This window comes from Cervus elaphus, chromosome 25, assembly GCF_910594005.1.
Source record: "Cervus elaphus chromosome 25, mCerEla1.1, whole genome shotgun sequence".
Lineage (NCBI taxonomy): Eukaryota > Metazoa > Chordata > Mammalia > Artiodactyla > Cervidae > Cervus > Cervus elaphus.
Window position 1 is genome coordinate 39,775,337 of NC_057839.1, and position 22,663 is coordinate 39,797,999.

General features: G+C 42.0%; 1 long non-coding RNA gene across 2 annotated transcripts in view; it reads left to right on the plus strand.

Moving 5' to 3' along the window:
* The window catches only part of LOC122683544, a 47,891-nt gene extending 25,431 nt beyond the window's left edge, over positions 1–22,460 (plus strand). The window contains exons 3-4 of one of the 2 annotated variants that reach the window (XR_006337775.1): positions 12,184–12,433; positions 22,216–22,460. This is a non-coding gene — a long non-coding RNA (uncharacterized LOC122683544). Of the gene's footprint in view, positions 1–12,183; positions 12,434–13,081; positions 13,545–22,215 lie in introns of those variants that run through there. The other variant, XR_006337774.1, reaches the window with a different exon arrangement.
* The last annotated feature ends 203 nt before the right edge of the window (positions 22,461–22,663 follow it).

Sequence of the window (22,663 nt, forward strand, 5' to 3'; positions counted from 1 at the left end):
AAGTTACTTTCCTTTAGAGGATTATAGGAATCTCTGAGCCAAGCTCCCCAAGTGGTGGTGGGTTGGGTGATTTCTAGTTGACTGGTCTGATATTCCATTTTTGGAAGAGTTTAGACTATAATTATTTCAGTTTGGTGACGTGTGTGTGTGTGTGTATGCTAAGTCATTTCAATCATCTCTGACCCTTTGTGACTCTATGGACTGTAGCCCACCAGGCTTCTCTGTCCTTGGGATTCTCCAGGCAAGAATACTGGAGTGGTTGCCATGCCCTCCTTCAGGGGATCATACAGACTCAGGGATGGAACCCACATCTTCTATGTCTCCTGCATTGGCAGGTGTGTTCACTAGCACCACCTGGGTAGCTAATGCTTCAGTATTTTATCTTATTTGGAAATGATCTAGATACTCAATGAATAGTCATCATTTAATTTATCTCACTCTAAGTCTAAGGTTTCAAGTTACCAAAAGATTTTGGAAACTATTTTCAAGTAGAGTTATGAAAGGGAGCAGGACCGTGGGGCTCTCTCAGATATAAATCCTTTCTAGGTCCCCAGTTCTCGTTTGTAGCAAAAAGGCTTCAGCCTCCTAGACCTTCCTGAATATTAAAGGACAGATTCAGCAGTTGTTAATTAGGGGAATAAGGAAATTCAGGAACCAAGGAGGACCAGTCAGAAAATAATACTGCAGGAAATTCCCTGGTGGTTCAGTGGTTAAGAGTCTGTGATTTCACTGCTCAGGACCTGGGTTCAATCCCTGGTTGGGGAACTAAGATCCCATAAGCTGAGTGGCATGGCCAAAAAAAAAAAAACTACTACAGTGGTAGAGCAAGGTCCTGGTTCTTTCTGAAGAGATATATACAACAGTATCTTTGAGTTCTTCTGCAGGAACTAAGGTCTCCCACCCAGGTGGAGGATGGTAAATTCAAGATGAGCATAAGATTCCTGAGCACCATCAACTAATCAGAAGAAAGTCACCCTGCAGTCCTCACTGTAAATTTTGCATATTTAAAAACTCCTCAAAAAAAAAAAAAAAAAAACAAAAACTCCTTATCCAAATCATGGAGGAGTTCAGGGTTTGGAGACATGAGCCACCCATTCCCCTTGCTTGGCCCTACAATATACTTTTTTCTGCTCCAAACTCTGACATTTTGGTTTGTTTGGCCTTACTGTGCATGTGAAAAGTGAAAGTGAAGTCACTCAGTCGTGTCAGACTCTTTGTGATCCCATGGACTGTAGCCTACCAGGCTCCTCCGTCCATGGGATTTCCCAGGCAAGAATACTGGAGTGGGTTGCCATTTCCTTCTCCAGGAGATCTTCCCAACCCAGGGATTAAACCTGGGTCTCCCGCATTGTAGGCAGACGCTTTCCCATCTGAGCCACCAGGGAAGTACTGTGTATGGGGTACATGAACTTGCATTTGATTAGGTAGAATAAAGGTATTATATTTAATGCTCATAACTCTAAAGACGTGCTTGCTTTATGTATTTATTTTTCATTAGTTCTATTGTTTTAGTATTTATTTTTGGCTGCACTGGATCTTGCTTCATGAGGGGTTTCTCTAGTTGTGGTGAGTGGGGCTGCTCTTTCTTGCAGTGTGTGGGCTTCTCATTATGGTGGCTTCTACTGTTGTGAAGCATGGGCTCTAGCCAAGTGGGCTCTATAGTTGTGGCATATGGGCTTAGTTGCTCCATGGCACTTGGAATCTTCCAGGACCAGAGGTCAAACCCATGTCCCCTGCAATAGCAGGCAGAGTCTTAACCTGACCACCAGGGAAGACTGACATGCCTGTTTTAATTAAACCAACAAACTAGCTTTTAGTTACTGAAGATTATCCTAGATCACATGAACTTGAAAAACATTTTAATTAGTTTCTACATTTTCAAGAGTATATTTGATTAACATTTGTCTCGTTTGTCTTTAAGCCTATAAAATAGAGCTTTATACAAATTAATTTTGGTAATACCTTCCCATGGTAGAAAAATATCAGACATCTGTAAATAAATACATAGACATACATAAACATACAGACCCAAACAGAGATCTTATAGCTTTTGTTTTGAAATTTTAATCATAAGATGGGCATGATAGTACAAAAGTCACTAGTTTAAAAAAGAACAGGTAGATCCAAATTGTGTTTCTGGCAGATGGAATAAGTTAAGATTACCTGTTCAGGTGGTTAAAGCTTTTTACTAATTTTTGTGAAAGAAATTTTCAGTTTTTTGTTGGTCTACTTTGCAAAATAGCCTTTCCTTTTTTTCTGATAAGAATTACTCTGGTTCCTGGAGAAAACCAGTAGAATACTTACATATCAAAAAGCACAGAGAAAGAATTTCTACCAGGAAGGATTTCTGTTTCCTAAGTCCAGACTTTTTACAGTATCTGCAAGTCTTTTGAGGTGAATAGAGGAAGTTAGAAGACTGATAAAAATAGATAGATGGGCTTTGAATTGTTCGTAGAGTCACATTTCTGTTCTTGTATAAGACTGGGTCTTGTATAAGACCCAGTTCTTTAAGGAATTAAAATCAACAGCACTTAAGTGTTAATTTTAATTCCTTAAAGAACTGGGTTGAAACCTGACTGATATGGAGGTTGCCTGGTAGCTCTGTTGTGCTATGCTCAGTCATGTCTGTTTCTTTGTGACCCCATGGACTGCAGCTCGCCAGGCTCCTCTGTCCATGGGGATTCTCCAGGCAAGAACACTGGAGTGTGTTGCTATGCCCTCCTCAAGGGGATCTTCCCAACCCAGGAATAGAACCCAGGTCTCCCATATAGCAGGTGGATTCTTTACTGGCTGAATCACCAAGGAAGCCCAAGAATACCAGAGTGGGTAGCCTATCCCTTCTCCAGAGGATCTTCCTGGCCCAGGAATCAAACTGGGGTCTCTTGCATTTCAGGCAGATTCTTTACCAGTTGAGCTACAAGGGAAGCCCTGCTCAATAGCTAGTCATCTTCAATTTGCTTCTTTATATTAGGTAGGAGATGTTCAACAATGATGAAAAACAAAAGATGTCTGTGTTTTGGATTTAGATTTCTGTGTTCCAGATTTAGAGCTGGATCTAGATTCATGCGACCCCATGGACTGCAGCATGCCAGGCTTGCCTGTCCACCATCTCCTGGAGCTTGCTCAAACTCATGTCCATAGAGTCAGTGATGTCATCCAACCATCTCATCCTTTGTTGTCCTCTTCTCCTCTTGCCCTCAACCTTTCCCAGCATCATGGTCTGGGTGGCTCTTTGCATCAGGTGGCCAAAGTGTTGGAGCTTCAGCCTCAGCATCAGTCCTTCCAATGAATATTCAGGGTTGATTTCCTTTAGGACTGACTAAGTTCATAGAATCTCAACTGCAAGTGAACTAAAACCCATATTTCTATCCAGCCATATTTTTGAAGCCCTTAACCTATGATTTTCAAGTCAAGCTCTTCGGACACAAATGAGACAAATGAGGCAAATAAGAAATCAACAGATATTGCTGGGTAAGGATCGACAACCAACAGGTACCTGAAAGCAAATCCACAGGTCACAATTCAAAGATCTAATTCTTACATGTGTTTTTCTGTCTGCCAATCTAAAAAGAAAGGACAACATGAAATTTTACCTTCTCTCTTCACCTGGCATGACAGATAGAGATCTAGGCGAGCTGACTTGGGTAATAATTCTCTCCCTTTGCAGGCTTCTGCCAGTTTCCCCAGGATCCCGTCTGCAGGTTCTAGAGCAAGTAGGCTGTCCTAGGGGTGTCATCCTGGCCACCAGAAACTGTAGAGGAGGAAAAATAAGTTTCCTTCTACCCTTTGTGGTCAATGCTTGGTTGAGACCCCTTTCTCTCTAAGGACACCTCATGAATGGATAAGCTTATCTGATTAAAATTTATCCACTTCATATAGCAAATTCCCATTGGTTACCTTTTTTCCCCATGGTAGTGTATATGCTTCCATGTTACTCTCTCCATTCTCCTCACCCTCTCCTCACCCCTCCCCACCCCCTGCCGTGTTCATAAGTCTGTTCTCTTTGTCTGCGTCTCCATTGTTCCTTGTATGATTCAGGAAACTCAAACTGGGGCTCTGTAAAAACCTAGAGGGGTAGAAGGGGGTGGGAGGTTGGAAGGAGGTTAAAGAAGAAGGGGGGCACATGTATACCTATGGCTGACTCTTGTTGGTGTATGGCAGACGCCAACCCAATATTGTGAAGCAATTTTCCTTCAATTAAAAATAAATAAGTTTGGGGGAAAAAAAGTTCTTCACTTCAGCCATTATAATTCAAGTTATCTTTGGTAAGTGTAACCTACTTGTTCAGCCTTAAAACAAAATTTTATTCACCCAAACAGCCTCATCTGTCCAGTTCCTAAGTGGCACCTCAGTATGAACCTAAACCCAGTCCAATTACTAAGAAAGACCTAGTCCAACCCAGACTGGATTCTAAATTGATCTCTTGTCACTTTTGGGGCTCAGCCAGGAAAAACAAATGCTTACGTAAAATCTGAAAACTCATAATTCAAAAACAGAGGAACTAGAATGCTAGAGGGCCTTACCCACGCCCTCGAAGGGCTCTAAGAATGTCGGCAGGTCAAGCGGCGGCAAGCATACCTGAGTCTGGTTGCTCTTTGCTCCTGAGGGGCTTCTCCTGGTGGGTGGGTGGGCGGAGTCTTCTTTGATTCCCTCTTCTGATACCAGAACTGTTAAAAGACAAACTGAGGCAAGTTAAAAATTTTAAGAGTTTATTTGAACGAAAATTGATTTGAAACAAACAGCCTGCAATCTAGCAGATAGAAAGGAGCTTCAGGGATCCGTCTTTATAAGCAGAAGGGAGCAGGAAGAAGGAAGCTGTATGAAGAGAAAAAGCAGGTTGGTTTCCTTTAGGAAATGCTCCGTATCAGTGCCTTCAGTCATTTCTGACTCTTTATAACCCTATGGATTGTAACCTGCACGGTTCTGCTGTCCATGGAATTCTCCAGGCAAGAATACTGGTGTGGGTTGCCATGCCCTCCTCCAGGGGATCTTCCCGACCCAGGGATTCAATCTGCGTTTCCTGTGTCTCCTGCATCGCAGGATTCTTTATCACTGAGCCACCGGGGAAGTCCTTTAGGAAATGTCAGAGCTCTATAAGGCAGATTGCCTAACTAGAGCTGATCAGGTGATTCTTCTTTTCTTTCAGTTGCACCAGGTCTTAGTTGAGGCATGAGGGACCAGGGATCGAACCTGGGTCCATTGCATGGGAAGCTCAGAGTCTTAGCCACTGGACCACCAGGGAAGTCCTGATTAGGTGATTCTTGATTGATCATTTCTGGGAAAGATTTCATTTCTGGGAAAGTCAAGACTATAATTAAGTCTTAGTTTGGTGACATGAGGCTTAGCATAAGTGACTTCATTTTAGGCCTGTTGTCTTGGTTTGTTTGTTTCTGGAAGGAAATTCTTTTTTTGAGTTTTTTTTTTTTTCTTTGCTACACAGCGTGGCTTGTGGGACCTTAGTTCTTCAATCAGGGATCTAATCCAGGCCCTTGGGAGTGAAAGCACTGAATCCTAACCAATGGACTGCTAGGGAATTCCCTGTTGTCTTGTTCTTAACAGAGGCAAACCTAAATCATATGCCTTCATCCTGCAATGGACTGGTATAGTAGTTTCTTTCTGCTGCATAAAAAATTACCAAACTTAAGGGCTTAAAACAACACTCACATATGAGCTTATTGTTCTGTAGGTCAGAAGTCTTAGGATCTCTGCTCCATGTCTTACAAAACTCAAATCAAGGTGTCAGTCAGATTGCACTCTCAGCTAGAGCTCGGGGTTCTCTTCCAAACTCATGTGGTTGTAGAAAGTCCTGTTCCTTGTGGTTATGATGCTGGCTGAGTGATGTGCTGGCTGCCCAGGGGACACTCTCAGAGGTGAGAGACTGCCTACCTTCCTTGTGAATGGCCCCCTCCAGCTTCAAAGCAAGAATGGAACATTTCACCCTCATTGAATCCCTCTCTTGTGCTTCACATCTCTCTGACTTTCTCTGTCCCCAACACCAGACCCAGATTTAAAGGGTGATTAGGTCACACTCTTCTGACTAATCTCCCTATTTTAAGACCAACTGATCTAGGAACTTGATTACATCTGAAATTTGTGTTTGAATAACTGAGAATTCACAACAGTAGTGTCTGAATCACTGGGAGAAGGTGCATGTACACCAAGGCCAGGAATCTTAGAGGCTATTTTAAAAAACCTGCCTCCCACAATGGGAAATTCCCCATAGGAATGCGTATGGGTGGTTCAAATGTTGGAAAACCAAAATTTTACAATGTCCACCGGTAAGAAAGAAGACAAACACAGACAAAGGAAAACTAAAAGCATCTGAGGGGAATTCCTTGGTATTCCAGTGGTTAGGACTCCTATCTTTCATTGCCAAGGGTCTGGGTTTGATCTCCGGTCAGGGAATTAATATCTCACAGGATGAATGGCACATCCAAAAAAAAAAGTTTTAAAACTGAAATTATAAATTCTACTAGAAACTAAAAAGAGATGGAAAAAAAGAGTTGGAGCAGTATTGAAAACCTGGCTGAGATGCAGAAAATGGCAATAGAAGCTCTAGATATGATTAATAATTTCTTAAGCAATTAACTGTAGCAATGAATATAAAAAGATGAAGTTGGAGAAATTAAATGGAAGTGTGCACAGCACGGGAATTAACAAGGCAAGCGGAGCATTGGTCATGGAAACAAAGGATCGCGGTAAGTGTATCCGAAAGGAAAGGAGCTGGAGGTCTGAATTCTTTCTTTATCTATAAAGTAAGGGTTTTGCAGTGGATAACGTCCAACTCTTAGCTCTATAGTATCTACAATTCTATGTTGTGGCCACAGGGTCCTGCTGAGTTGGAAGGCAAGAGGAGGATACGTCGAAGAGTAGGGACTGAAAGTCATGTTGAGGACAAAAACTGGGTTCATTAGGATTTGATGGAATAAGAAATGTAAGGGTAAGAGAGTTAGGCAAAAAGTTGATTTTATGCTATTTCCCATAGAATTTTAAAACTTTATAGCATTATACTTCCTTTCCCTCCTCCCTTTGTTTGTTCTATTATTATGATAGATTTTACTTCTTCATATGGTATAAATCTCACAGTACTTTTTTGGGGTTTGTTTTAAAAGTTAACTATTGGATGAAACTGGAGCCCATTATACAGAGTGAAGTAAGCCAGAAAGATAAAGACCGATGCATGTATATGGAATTTAGAAAGATGGTAACAATAACCCTATATGCAAAACAGAAAAAGAGACACAGATGTACAGAACAGACTTTTGGACTCTGTGGGAGAAGGCGAGGATGGAATGTTTCCAGAGAACAGCATCGAAACATGTATATTATCAAGGGTGAAACGGATCACCAGCCCAGGTTGGATGCATGAGACAAGTGCTGGGCCTGGTGCACTGGGAAGACCCAGAGTTAGCGGGTAGAGAGGGAGGTGGGAGGGGGATCGGGATGGGGAATACATGTAAATCCATGGCTGATTCATGTCAATGTATGACAAAAACCACTACAATATTATAAAGTGATTAGCCTCTAACTAATAAAAATAAATGGGAAAAAAAAAGTTAACTATTATTTAAAGAGTTAAAAAGTGAGAAATAAATGTCGTCTATATTTATCTCCAGAGGTTTAAATTTCCATCTGAAGTTATTGTCCTTTAACCTGAAGCACTTTAACAATGGCAATGAGTTTTCTCAGGTTCTGTTTGCTTGAAAACGTCTTTATTTAAACTTCATTTTTGAAGTTTTTTTTTTTTTTAATTATAGAATTCTAGGTGGACTTTTTTTAAACATTTCCTGGTTGGATCTTTTCATTTTCCTTTAATGGAAGAGTGAATAGATTTGTTCTGTCATGTAATTAATTTACTGGCAGAGTGTCTCATCATTTTGAGGCTTGTTTTTAAGCTTCATTAAAGTAAATCTGAAGTAGTTTTTACTCTAGGTTTAGTTTGGCCTTAATGCTATGAGGTAGAAAAAAATTATCCAGAATATTTGGTCAAGTTTCTGTTTTCCTTTAATTGGTCTTCTTTTGTATTACCCTATACAGGCACAGACTTGTATCCAGTCAAAGACTTAAGGAGATTCCTAAAGCAACATCTCTGCATGCATAGCGTCCTTCTCTCTGCCTTGCAAATCTCAGCCACCTCAGCTCACTTCAACTAATGTCTCTTGTGGGTTTCTGAGGCAGCACAGTAGTAAAGAATCTGCCTGCCAAGCAGGAGACGAGGGTTCAATCCACTGGTCAGGGAGATGCCCTGGAGAAAGAAATGGCAACCCACTCTAGTATTCTTGCCTGGGAAATTCCATGAACAGAGGAACCTAGTGGACTACAGGTCATGCATGGGGTTGCAAAAGAGTCGGACACGACTTAGTGACTGAACAACAACAACATCTCTTGTTGTACCTACTGCGTCTGGAGTCTAACAAATACCTTCAGAGAGAAATGTGGTCATCATAGGGGTTATTTCATTTATTTCTCTTTTCTTTGGAGTTACAGTTCTCTCTTGCTGGTTGTCCATCATCTAAAAACAACTGTTTCACATATATTGTCTTCTTTCTTTGGTCATTTGAGGCCTGAGCACTGATCTGGTATTACTTAATCTGTCTTTGGCAGTGGTGGAATGACCACATTAAAACTATATTATTAATTATTGTTAATTATTAATATATTATTAATTATTTATTTATTGTTGATATATATTATTATCATTAATATACATTATTAATATGCATATATGTGTGTTGCTGTTGTTGTTTAGTTGCCAAGTCGTGTCTGACTCTTTCTGCGACCCGGACTGTAGCCTGCCAGGCTCCTCTGTCCATGGGATTTCCCAGGCAAGAATACTGGAGTGGGTTGCCATTTCCTTCTTCAGGGGATCTTCCTGAACCTGGGATTGAACCCTTGTCTCCTGCATCTCCTGCATTGGCAGGCAGATTCTTCACCACTGAACCACCAGGGAAGTCCTGAGGTGTTGGATTAGGGCCTTTTGAAATAGGAGGCAAATTTTTCTTAGTCCTCAGTTGAATGCAATTAGGTGACAGAATCCTGGTTGCCTTCCAATATCTATTCTCCCCTTCTTATTAATAGGAACATAATGTTTAGGTAGGGATTAGCCACTTAGAATATAGATTTGTTTCCAGCCTCTCTTGTGGCTTGATTTGGCTATGTGATAAAATTTTGTTTGAAGAAATCTGAATAGAAGGCTTCTATGGCATTTTTTGTAAAGCTTTTTTTTTTTTCCATTTATTTTTATTAGTTGGAGGCTAATTACTTTACAATATTGTAGTGGTTTTTGCCATACATTGACATGAATCAGCCATGGATTTACATGTGTTTCCCATCCTGAACCCCCCTCCCACTTCCCTCCCCATCCCATCCCTCTCTGGGTCATCCCAGTGCACCAGCCCCGAGCACTTGTCTCATGCATCCAACCTGGACTGGTGATCTGTTTCACACTTGATAATATACATGTTTCGATGCTGTTCTCAGAGGATGACTCTGTAGTTTTTCCCGCTTTCTTCTGATGTTAGGCTGGAATGTACAGTTGATGACTGGAGCGCCAGTTGCCAACTTGGACTATGAGGGAACTTGGGTATGGAAGCCAGTGCCGAAGATGACAGAGCAGAGGGATAAGATCCTGGGTCTCTGATGACTTTGTCCAGCCCTGGAACACCTACTTTCAGCATATTTGATGTGAGAGAAAATAAACCTTGTATTCTTTTAAGCCATTCTCCACTCCCCCACCCCCCAAGATGTGTAGCTGAATCTAATCTTCCTTTTTTTTTTTTCTCTTGAATTTGTTTTTATTTTTATTGGGCCATAAGGGATGGGTTGGGAAAGATCTCTGCAAGTTATGCCCCACTAGGGAACTGTCCATTCTAATTTTCCTGGGATAGCTTTTGGAGCTTTTTCTTTTTCTTGGAGCCACTGCTCTTGCTGGCAGCAGCCTCTTCAGGCCCCCTGCTGAGTGGCTCCATCTTGGAAGAGAATTTCCTCTTTTTCTTGGGGACCCGCTTATTTTCTGACTCTTCAGGGTCACTAACAGGTTCCTTTTGGGGGAAAGATTTCTTCCTCTTGGGAAGACTTTCATAGCCGGCTGTCTCTTCAAGATCACTACTAACCAGCTCCTCCTTGGAAAAAGATTTCTTTTTCTTGGATTTGGAGAAGGAGATAGATAGGTCTTCCATTCTATTCTCCTGAGGAGCCCGGAGATTTTGCTTTTACTCTTTTTTAGGTCTTTTGCTTGTTTCTTCACACTCCTCCAGGTACTACTGCTGTTTTCTGAAGATGCTGAAGCAATCAAAGACAGTTTTTCCTTTTCCTTCCTCTGTTTTCTTTTCTTTCTTCTGTTTCTCCAGCTTCCTGGTAGTTCCAGCAGCCAATTCTTCTGCCTGAGCCATTGCCTCCTTCACAACAACCAGATTCTTTCATGGAATCTCTCTAATCTCACAGAAGGACAGTTGCCCCTCAACTTGCTCTCAAAAGTTTCTCCCCAAATACACAGGTGGATACCTCAGAAAAGCATTCAGTTCATGAGGCAATATGGCATTTGTTTGCCAGATTTTAGCTTTTGTTCTTGGCAGCTGCTCCACCAATGAAGGTAGAATGGAAAATGAGTCCATATTTTGGGGTGTTACCCCTGGTCTTCAGAGCTCTGGAAACTTGGTCCGTTTGCTGAGTCCAAGGAATCACTCAGGCACCAGGACTGGAATCTAATCCAAATTAACAAACTTTCTTAGGGTTTCAGTGGTAGGTATGAAGACTATCATTGCACATCAGGTGAAAAAGAAAATCCAGGTCTACTCCTCTTCTTTCTGTTTATTGCTATGATTCCCAGGAGCTGATAAGCAGTGAAAGGCTCAAGGAGGGGGATGGGATGCAAGGAGGTACAACTGACCTGTCCAAGGCTTGGATCTGAGAGACTGAAGCTGCATTTCTGGCTAAGCCATGCTTTGACTATGATCTTCTGAACATCACTTTCCCTGGGCTTCAGTTTCTACATAGGATGAACGTGGATGAAATTATTTCATCTGCCAGCTACATAGAGTTGTTATGAATATCAAATGAAAGAACAAATCTGAAAGTGTTTACAAAAAATAAATTGTATAATTTTATTGTTAGTACAATCATCCATGTCATGAAACTCATCTTCTACTCTGCTCATCTGAACTTTCTTAAACTTCTTTGCAAAACGCTTTAAGGCAGACTTTCTTTTTTTAAAAAAATTTAAAAATAAATGTATTTGGCCATTCTGGGTCTTTGTTGAGACATGTGGGGTCTTTAGCTGCAGCATGTGGGATCTAGTTCCCTGACCAGGGATTGAATCCCAGGCCCCCTGCTTTGGGAGTGCTGAGTCTTACCTACTGGACCTCCAGGAAAGTCCCTAAGGCAGAATTTCTTTCCCTTCCCTTCCTTTTTTTTCTTTTAAAGACTTGATGGAGAGAATCCTGCTTTCCAAGATAAAATAAAAATATCCTGAAAGTAGAATTTAAAGTCTCTGTGCTATTTCTAGTCATTGTTTTGCTACCCATGGTTAGGTGGTCTGTAAACATTGTTGTTATAAGAGTTAACGAGAGAGTCCTGGCTGGAACTGTCAGCTTATTGAATTGTTTGGATGCGATCTTCCATGATATGGATATCTGGAGAAGAGACAAGGTTTAGGGACTGAGTCTTGGGGCTTTCCAGCCTTTATGGTTGTGAACTACAAATTGGCACTTGCCGTGGGTGCTTGCCATCTACCTCTACAAGGATTAAATCATGTGCTTCTGCAGCTGCTGACCTTCAACACCCACTGGAGGAGTTCAAGGTGAAGAGCAGAAATGAGGCACTCTGTGCTCTGGGAAAACTGGCAGCACAGGTCTTCAGATTGTTAGATATTCTCAAGAGCTGATATTATGAGCCCAATTCTTGTATTTCCTCATATCTACAAAAGCACTAAAATCCTTCATTGTGACAACTGTTTCTTGTGACTAGCAGAAGCTTCGTGAGACCAGCAGAAACTTTCTAAAAAAATAAATGTGCTAGATTGTATGTATTCCCCCTTTATCAAAATCACATGTATACTGTCCTCCCCCACTACCTCTTTGGAGTAGTTTCTCAGAGCTCCCTGAGGAGCTGTCTCCCTGGCTGCATCCTCATTTTGCCCCCAATAAACCTTAACTCGAGACTCTCACATTGTGCATCTTTTTTTAGTCAACAGGATTCAGGTTGAGGAAGAAGATACATCAAAGGAGATGGAGAAGAAAGCGGACTCTCAGATGCCTGCCTATCTGCCTGCTCTCCTTCTTGTACCGGCTTTTATGATTATCTCTGGGGCGCCCTGCCCTGGGGATGTACGCTGGCGTTTGTGGTTGTGGCTCTGCCAGTGCACTTGCTGGTTCTGCAAGTGTGTTCACACGCATGTTCCTGCAGGCGGTGGACATCAGAAGTGCGTGTTCTAAAAGTAAGTGAGCAGCACAGTCCTAGTGCTCCGGAAAGAACAGTGTGGTGGCCCAAGTCACACTGGGGAAAGCTGAACGAGGTACATTTCAGATAGTCCCCTTTGTTGCCATTCCTCAAAGCCCAGGGCATTCTGGGAAAACTGGGTGGAGCTGACCCAGAGAAGGAAGTGGGCACAGGACTCTTGGGTCCACCTCTAGCCTCCCTGGCCTCCTTCGTAATATCCCTTGTGCATGCATGCTTAGTCACTCAGTTGTGTCTGACTCTTTGCAACCCCATAGACTGTAGCCGGCCAGGCTCCTCTGTCCATGGGATTCTCCAGGCAAGCATACTGGAGTGGGTTGCCATTTCTTTCTCCAGGGGATCTTCCCGACCCAGGGATCAAACCCGGGTCTCTTGCACTGAAGGCAGATTCTTTCCCATCTGAGCCACCAGTGAAGCCTCATCATGTGAAATGCCGAGTACAGGGACTGGGTAATTTCCCTGAGTTAAGAAGTCTGAGGTCGGTTTTTACTTTCCAATGGGAGATACAGCTCAGAGCAGGGGACTTAAGGAGACTTCCCTTCTGAGGAAAATTCTGTAGATGATGGCCAAGGTAGGAGTTTGGTTAGTTATTACTATGAGGCAAGTAGCTCCTGTCTCTCTCCTCCAGGTCCTGAGTTGGGACAGTTCTTCTGAGTGAAAGCAGGACCTGAACTAGAGCTTGGAAGAGGCTTGGAAGAGATGGGAATGGGGTGTAGGCAGCAAGGTGGCTCAGCCTCACTCACTTTTCCATGAACTGTTTCTGAAGTCTCCTCTTTTTCCTTCCTTTGCAAACTCTGGTTATGTAGCTGCCATTTCCTTGGGAGCAATACTTTTTTACAAGAGCTTTTATTGTGCCTTTAAATAAACCAAAGAATAAGAAAAATAGTTCTTCACTGTGGAATGCTTGAAAAATATTTAACATACTTAGGAAGCAAAAGCTATGCATACTGCCACTGACCATGGACAACTACCTTAGATGGTATTTCTTTTTGAAAGAAGTTTTTTCAAATTTATTTTTGATTGGTGTATAATTGCTTAATAATATTTTGTTGGTTTCTACTATACAACAATGAATCAGCTGTAAGTATATATATGTCCCCTCTCTCTTGAAGTGGGTTGCTATTTCCTTCTCCAGGGGATCTTCCTGACTCAGGGATTGAATCTGTGTCCCATGCATTGGCAAGTGAATTCTCTACTACTAAGCCAACTGAGATGCCCCAAACCCTCATTAGCTGTTAGTTGATATGAGTATTTTCCATGTTATGCATGAATTCATTGTATTATCAAAGTATGATTTGTCAATGAGTGCATATGCTGTCATTCTGTAGGTATATCATAATGTACTTAACTGTTCCCCTATTTTGGACGTTTGTATTGGGTAAAATTTTTGCTCTTTGTGATGAAAGGTACTTGAATGTAAAAATTTCTCCACCTTTCACATAGAGGTGAATTCCTGGAAGGGGAAGGAATGGTTGAGGAAAGGAAGAGAGCACCAGTGGAGGGAGCATTTTCCTCATCCAGTTCTGCCTAGATGTTTGAAAACCTGCTATGACCACCTCTACAAGGCCTATGAGAAAGGACGGCAGACGGCAGTGTTGCGCTGGCTTCCAGGGGAGTGTGGGCTGAAGGAGAAAGGAGGACATTTTGGAAGATTTCTGTCTCCCTTTCTTCTTTCTTTCCTTTCTTCCTTTCTTCTTTCCTTCCTTCCTTTTTTCCCTCCAATTTTCAAAGGGTTTGGATTCACTGAACTGGGAAGGTCTATTTCCAGCTGGATGAATGAGTGTATGAGTTTGGGCAAGTTGCTCAATTTCTTTGGGCTTCCCCTTCAGTTCAGTTCAGATCAGTCACTTAAGTTGTGTCCGACTCTGCCACCCCGTGGACTGCAGCACGCCAGGTCTCCCTGTCCATCACTGTCCATCACCAGTTCCTGGAGCTTGCTCAAACTCATGTCCATCAAATCGGTGATACCATCCAACCATCTCATCCTCTGTCTTCCCCTTCTCTTCCTGCCTTCAATCCTTCCCAGCATCAAGGTCTTTTCCATTGAGTCAGTTCTTCACATCAAGTGGCCAGAGTATTGGAGCTTCAACTTCAGCATCAGTCTCTCCAATGAATATTCAGGACTGATTTCCTTTAGGATTGACTGGTTTGATCTCCTTGCAGTCCAAGGGACTCTCAAGAGTCTTCTCCAACACCACAGTTCAAAAACATCCATTCTTCTGTTGTTTGAGGAGGCCTTACAAATAGCTGAGAAAAAAAGAGAAGCAAAAGGAAAGGAGAAAAGGGAAGATAAACCCATCTGAATGCAGAGTTCCAAAGAAGAGCAAGGAGATAAGAAAGCCTTCCTCAGCGATCAATGCAAAGAAATAGAGGAAAACAATAGAATGGGAAAGACTAGAGATCTCTTCAAGAAAATTAGAGATACCAAGGGAACATTTCATGCAAAGATGGGCACGATAAGGACAGAAATGGTACAGACCTAACAGAAGCAGAAGATATTAAGAAAAGGTGGCAAGAATACACAGAAGAACTACACAAAAAAGATCTTCATGACCCAGATAACCATGATGGTGTGATCACTCACCTAGAGCCAGACATCCTAGAGTGAGAAGACAAGTGGGCCTTAGGAAGCATCATTATGAACAAAGCTAGTGGAGGTGATGGATTTCCAGTTGAGCTATTTCAAATCCTAAAAGATGATGCTGTGAAAGTGCTGCACTCAACATGCCAGCAAATTTGGAAAACTCGGCAGTGGTCACAGGACTGGAAAAGGTCAGTTTTCATTCCAATCCCAAAGAAGGGCAATGCCAGAGTGTTCAAACTACCCCGCAATTGTGCTAGCAAAGTATTGCTCAAAATTCTCCAAGCCAGGCTTCAGTGATACATGAAATGAGAACTTCCAAATGTTGAACATTTAGAAAAGGATTTAGAAAAGGCAGAGGAACCAGAGATCAGATTTCCAGCATCTCTGGATCATCGAAAAAGCAAGAGAGTTCCAGAAAAACATCTACTTTTGCCTTAATGACTACGCCAAAGCCTTTGTCTGTGTGGATCACAAGAAACTGTGGAAAATTCTTCAAGAAATTCGAGTACCAGAACACCTTACCTGCCTCCTGAGAAATCTGTGTGCAGGTCAAGAAGCAGCAGTTAGAACTGGACATGGAACAACAGACTGGTTCCAAATAGGAAAAGGAGTACGTCAAGGCTGTATATTGTCACCCTGCTTATTTAACTTCTGTGCAGAGTACATCATGTGAAATGCCAGGCTGTATGAAGCACAGCTGGAATCAAGATTGCCAGGAGAAATATCAATAACCTCAGATATGCAGATGACACCACCCTTATGGCAGACACTGAAGAAGAACTAAAGAGCCTCTTGATGAAAGTGAAAGAGGAGAGTGAAAAGCTGGCTTAAAACTCAACATTCAAAAGACTAAGATCATGGCATCAGGTCCCATCACTTCATGGCAAATAGATGGGGAAACAATGGAAACAGTGGCAGACTTTATTTTCTGGGGCTCCAAAATCACTGCAGGTGGTGACTGCAGCCACGAAATTAAAAGACGCTTGCTCCTTGGAAGAAAAGCTATGACAAACATAGACAGCATATTAAAAAGCAGAGACATTACTTTACCAACAAAGGTCCATTTAGTCAAAGCTATGGTTTTTCCAGTAGTCATGTATGGATGTGAGAGTTGGACTATAAAGAAAGCTGAGCGCTGAAGAATTGTTGCTTTTGAACTGTGGTGTAGGAGAAGACTCTTGAGAGTCCTGTGGACTGCAAGGAGATCAAATCCATCAATCCTGAAGGAATCAACTCTGAATATTCATTGGAAGGACTGATGCTGAAGCTGCTCCAATACTTTGGCCAGCTGATGCAAAGAACTGCCTCATTGGAAAAGACCCTGATGCTGGGAGAGATTGAAGGAGGGAGGAGAAGGGGATGACAGAGGATGAGATGGCTTGTGGCATCACCAACTCAATGGACATGAGTTTGCGTAAGCTCTGGAAGTTGGTGATGGATAGGGAAGCCTGGCGTGCTGCAGTCCATGTTTTGGCAAAGAGTCGGACACGACTGAGTGACTGAACTGAACTTCCCCAATTTCCTGATCCTAAGTATTAACAAAATCTCTCTCTCTCTCTGTGAGACCCTTGTCTGTCTTAAAGTATCTCCATAAAGCAAATGTTGAGAATTTTCAAGATGAATGACATGATGCTGACTATAAAGATGTACAACGGGCTTCTCTGGTGGCCCAGTGGATTAGAATCAGGGGTTGTGGGAGATGGGAGTGATGTCTGTCATGTGCTGTAGGAGACCTGAGGATGGAGGGATTTAACTCCTGGGAGGTCTAGAGAAAAGAACTCTGCACTGGGGGCTGGAGGGGGCCGTTTCAGCTCCAGGGTCTAGGATGAGTTGCCTGGTAGCCCTGAGCATTGGTCAATAGCTCCAGGAATGCCCACCTGGAGACAATGCTTGCAGAGTTGGAGTGTGGCCCTTTCTCCCTGCCTCCACTTATTAACCTTTCTGAGTCTCAACTTACCCTAAAGATGTGAAGGGATTTCTCCCTGAAGGAGTGCAGATGAAGTACTGAGTGTGGAGACATTTGGCACATGCCAGAGCATGACCACGGTTCTGGAAGAAAGAGGACCTGAGCTGGGATCTTTAAGAGTGGAGTTCTCCAGTCGGTTTTTTCTGGAAGGTTCTGGCATTCCACAGGCAGCTGTGGTTCTCTGGCAGAGGGCATCGTGCAGCAGCCCGTTCCTGGAACCGGGCCGATGCTGCGGTCATGATGGCGAAAGCACTGGGAGGAAAGGGAAGGGGAGCAAAGGGGAGGTGGGTGGGGGCAGGACAGCTGATCACATCGCAGTCCGACTGGTCCAAGTGGCAGCAGGGAAGGGGGCGCTGGGGGGAGCAGGGGGCGGGATGTGTGGCGGCTCAAAAGGGCCGGCCACCTAGGACCACGGAGACGGGACAAGAAGAAGCCATCACTGCCCACCTATGCCCTTCCTTGTTGTGAGTGAAGTGAAAGTTGCTCAGTCCTGTCTGACTCTTGGTGACCCCATGGACTATACATTCCATGGAATTCTCCAGGCCAGAATACTGGAACGGGTAGCCTTTCCCTTCTCCCGGGGATCTTCCTAACCCAGGGATGGAACCCAGGCCTCCCACATTGAAGGCAGATTCTTTACCAGCTGAGCCACAAGGGAAGCCCTTGTTGTATTCCAAAGCAAAAAGCTGTGATGAAAAGCCTTTCAGAAAAACAGGGCAAGGGAAAGACAAGCCAGGCAGGGGTTGCCCGGGCTCTAGGGAACGGGCAGCTGGGTTGTGTCCGGCCTGGGCAGGAGTGAGAAGTGCGCTGAGCGTCAGGCACTCTGTTCAAATAAGATGCGCAGGATCTAGTGAGACCTGCCCCTCCACGCATCCTCCCCACCTCCCCAAGTCCACCCAGAGAGGGAGAGAGAAGTGTATAGGGGTATAGGTTGCCTTGACAACATCGCAGAAAAGGGAGAAAGTGGGTGCAGAGAGGAAAAATGTGGGACCATGTTCTAGGGTATCTTCGAGAGGCTCCAGGACCAGAGGGTCGCTGGGAAACGGAGCATCGCAGTGAGTATTATGGCTCCGCGAGTGGAAAGCCCGTTCTGTGTGCAGAGCTAAAACGGGTGGCCTTTTTGAAAGGAAGAGCAACAGGCGTGAAGCATTTGCAACATGTTGGGATGTCTCCTCGTTGAGTATATTTCCTGTGCATGCTCTCTACCGCAGCGGATTTCCATCCCAGTCCCTTCCCCCAAGGGTGGTGTGCGTGCCTGGTGTGGATGGCACTTGGCAAGGTGGCGGACAGGCAGCACAGCTACAGGTTCAAAATGCCAACTATACTAATGACCCAATTTTGTTTCTTTTTATGGCTGAGTAGTATATATACATTCCATTGTACCACATTTTCTCTATTCACTCATCTGTTGATGGGCATTAGGCTGTTTCCATGTCCTGGCTATTGTAAATAGTGTTGATATGAACATTGGGGTGCATGTGTCATTTTACATATGGTCTTCTCAGGGTATATGCCCCAGAGTGGGATTGCTGGATCATATGATTGTCCTATTTTTAGTTTTTAAAGGAACCTCCATACTCTTCTCCATAGTGACTGCCTGCGTCAATTTACATTCCTACCAACAGTGCCAGAGGGTTCCCTTTTCTCCACATCCTTTCCAGCATTTTTTGTTTGTAGATTTTTTTTTGGTGGTGCCCATCCTGCCTGGTGTGGGTCGTTTGTAGAGACATGCATGTAGAGACATCAGTCTGTCATACAGAGTGAAGGAAGTCAGAAAGAGAAAAACAAATATTTATATTAACTTATATATGAGGAATATAGAAAAATGGTACGGATAAACCTATTTGCAGGGCAGAAATAGAAAATGGACATGTGGACATGAGAGGGGGGAGGGAAGAGTGGGATGATTTGGGAGATTAGGATTGACACTATCGTGTGTAAAATAGATAGCTAGTGGGAAACAGCCGTATAGCACAGGGAGCTGCAAGTGTGTTTCTCTGTGATGACCTGGAGGTGTGAGATGGGGGTGGGTGTGTGGGAGGTCCAAGAGGGAGGGGATATACCTATACATATACACATAGCTGATTCACTTCATTGTACAGCAGAAGACAGCACAACAATGTAAAGCAATTATACTTAAAAAAAAAACACTGTAAAAAACAGACAGAAAAATGTGGACTGTGGTACCACACTCTCTGGTTTTGTAACCTGACTCTGCCACTGCGACAAGAACTTAACCTTCCTGGGACTCAGTTTCTTCATCTGTAAAATGGGGCAATAGTAGTATCAACTGTAAGATTGTTCTAGGATTAGAGGGAGTTTATGTGGTGAAGCACTGAGAAGACTGCCTGGTACATGGTAAGAGCTCTTCAGTACTGGTTTTCATTATTTTATTTTATTTTGGCTTTCACTAATATTAAACATCTGCGTTTAGAAGATATTCTATCTATAAACGTTAACTGCTCTCGGAAAGATCATCCTATCAACTACTTCCTGAACATCTCACATATGTATGATGATGTACTTGATGCTTATTTTTGATGCTGTATTGAAAATTTGTTTTCTGACCAAAACTTGCACACTTCCACACAATGTGTGGACAGATGGATTTAGACACATGAAAGAGCTGACAAATACAATGAGAGTAAGGTACAGAAAAGCAATGTATAAGAAAAAAATGATCTGAGCATTAAGAAGACGCCCAGATTTGTGTTGATTGTCTTAAAGTATTAATCTCAGTTCTTACAGCTAGGGTTTTAAAGTTGGTTAATAGGTCAATTTGTAGAATTTGTTAAATTTGTTAAAGAGTCGTAAACCTGCCTGGAAGGAGGTCTCTATTGGACTATCACAGAGATCATTCTTATCCTGGGGGAACAGTTTTTCATAATAATAGTTTATTAATTTTTATAATAATAAATGTCTAATGTTATCTTGGTGAATAGTTTTCTATAATAGTTTTTATTATTATAATACATAATTAATGAAATATGTACTACATGCTGTTTTAATAGAGATATTTATAATTATATTTTATTTCTATAATAAGATATTGAGAGATATACCAGTTTTTATGTCATTTCACCATCCCATGTTTTATGATGCAAAGTATTTCTTATTATCCTGTTCAACAGATTAAAAGTGAGACATAGGTTGAAATTACCCAAGTCCACACAGTTAATAAAGCATAGAGCTGGTATTTAAACCTAGGACTATCTGAATCCAAATTTATTCTTCTTTAAAAAAAAAATTTATTTATTTATGTGTTCGCTGTGCTGGGGCCTTGTTGCTGTGTGGACTTTTCTCTAGTAGCGGTGAATGGGCTTCTCATTGCTGTGGCTTCTTTTGTTGCTGAGCATGGGCTCAAGGGTGCACAGGTTTCAGCAGTTGTGGTTCTCAGGTTCTAGAGCACATGCTCAATAGGTGGGGTGCATGGGCTTAGTAACTTTGAGGCATGTGGGATCTTCCCCGACCAGGGACTGAACCCGTGTCTTCTGCACTGGCAAGCAGATTCTTTACCATTGAGCAACCAGGGAAACCCAAATTCATTGTTAATGACAGGTAATTCAAAACTAATAATTTGAATAATCAGAAAGAGCTCAAAGGAAAGAGAGCTATGGACTGAAACTAACATGATTAAATAAAATGGGAGAGAGATGGAAATTTCTGAATGAACCTTCATAAAACTAGCTATTTGAATCTGAAGTGGAGAAACTATGGCTTACTAAGTGTTTATGTGGAATATGCTTACGTTTACTTTTTTAAAAAAGTTTAATTTTTCCTATGAGCCAAGAAATTGTAACAAAGCTGTCCATGAAAGCTGATTGCTGCAGTTGCAGCAATGGAAGTAATATCTGCAGAGATACAGCCATAAAGGAATTGGCGAATAAAGCGCCATTTGTCATAGAACATGACAGCAAAGGGTCTGGAAATACTTTGGCTTCTAAAAATCTCAACAATGAGGAATCACAGTGTTGTTTTTTTTTTTTTTTTAGAAAGCAGTAATAGTTATAATAATAATACCTAATTCTGATAAAATGGTTCCTTTGACCGTGGCATATTTATACATATTAACTCTAACTTCTTACAGTGACTTCATAAGTAGACCTATTATTATTCCCATTTTATGAATGAGGAAAATTTTTAGCAGCAAAGAAAACTAATAGCAGCCCTCTACCTTGTGCTTTTAGCTTCTACCCAGTCATGTGAAACATGCACATGCAGTGAGCAGGTTTTACTTAAACATATGGTCAACTCTGAAAGAGGACTAATGATAAGTCATACCTCTTTTTTCCACTGTTTCCATATACAATATAATTAACCCCTCCCTTTCAGAAATAGCATGCATGTTAAAAAGAAGAGCATCCACACTTGAGCTAACTCCTTTTTCTCTTTGACAAGTGGCTGCCTCTGCTGGCCATTTGGTCTACCAGCCAGCTGGGCCCAGGTTATGCGCCATAACCGGGGAGGTTCGCAAAGCCATGAGATTGTCCATCAGTGGGAAACACAGGAAATTACAGATTAGGTGTATGCAAATTATGTGCTGCATATAAAGGCTGAACAGTCCTGAGACAGGTACACATATGGAAAATAACATGAACTCTCTAGCTGTAATGGTTTTGTCATTTGTTACGTGGCAACTCTATTTAAACATTTTGCAATGTGTACTTTCAGCAGCAACAAGCTAAAAAACAAAAGAAACAACAGCCCAAAACCAAGCCAGAAGCCTGAAAGAGCATGTTTAATGAAAAATAAAGTCCTGAGTGTTCTTTTATAAACTGATGATGAATATAAAATGTGTATAAAATGTTGGTTGACATCAGGGGTTTTAGTGATGTAGCTAAACGTATAAAAAGCCAAGACACATCTGCTAAAGAAGCAAAGCACTTATTTCAGTGTTGGATGTTATTTTACAAGATTGTGCCCAAAGCAAACAATTAAATATGTGCAGCTGTGGAAAGGTATGTTTACACATCACTCTGAAGTGTGACTTTTCATTTAGGTCACATTTTTGTCCTCCTAAAATAATTTCAATCACTTTCAATTTCAAGATTTCTTGTGCACGTACAAAGCAATGTTAAAATGTTGGTTCCATTAGCAGTAAGAATTTGGTGAACAATTAAATAATTCCAGTTTTATGTCAGGATCATCAAATGCTTCAGTGAGGACATCAGTTAATTTTGGTTAATGATTCAATTCTTTTTCCATCTGACAGTTCATGAAATCAAAGTGCTGAAACTTCTGACTTCATTGTGAATACTGTGATAAATTCAGTTAAACAGTCAACATTGAAGATAAAACTATTTGTTGCTACTGTGATACTATGAGTATAAATTTTAGCAGAGCATATCAAATTGTCAACATCCCCTGGATCATCAAAAAAGCAAGAGAGTTCCAGAAAAACATCTATTTCTGCCTTATTGACTATGCCAAAGCCTTTGACTGTGTGGATCACAAGAAACTGTGGAAAATTCTGAAAGAGATGGGAATACCAGACCACCTGACCTGCCTCTTAAGTAACCTGTATGCAGGTCAGGAAGCAACAGTTAGAACTGGACATGGAACAACAGACTGATTCCAAATAGGAAAAGGAGTACGTCAAGGCTGTATATTGTCACCCTGCTTATTTAACTTACATGCAGAGTACATCATGAGAAATGCTG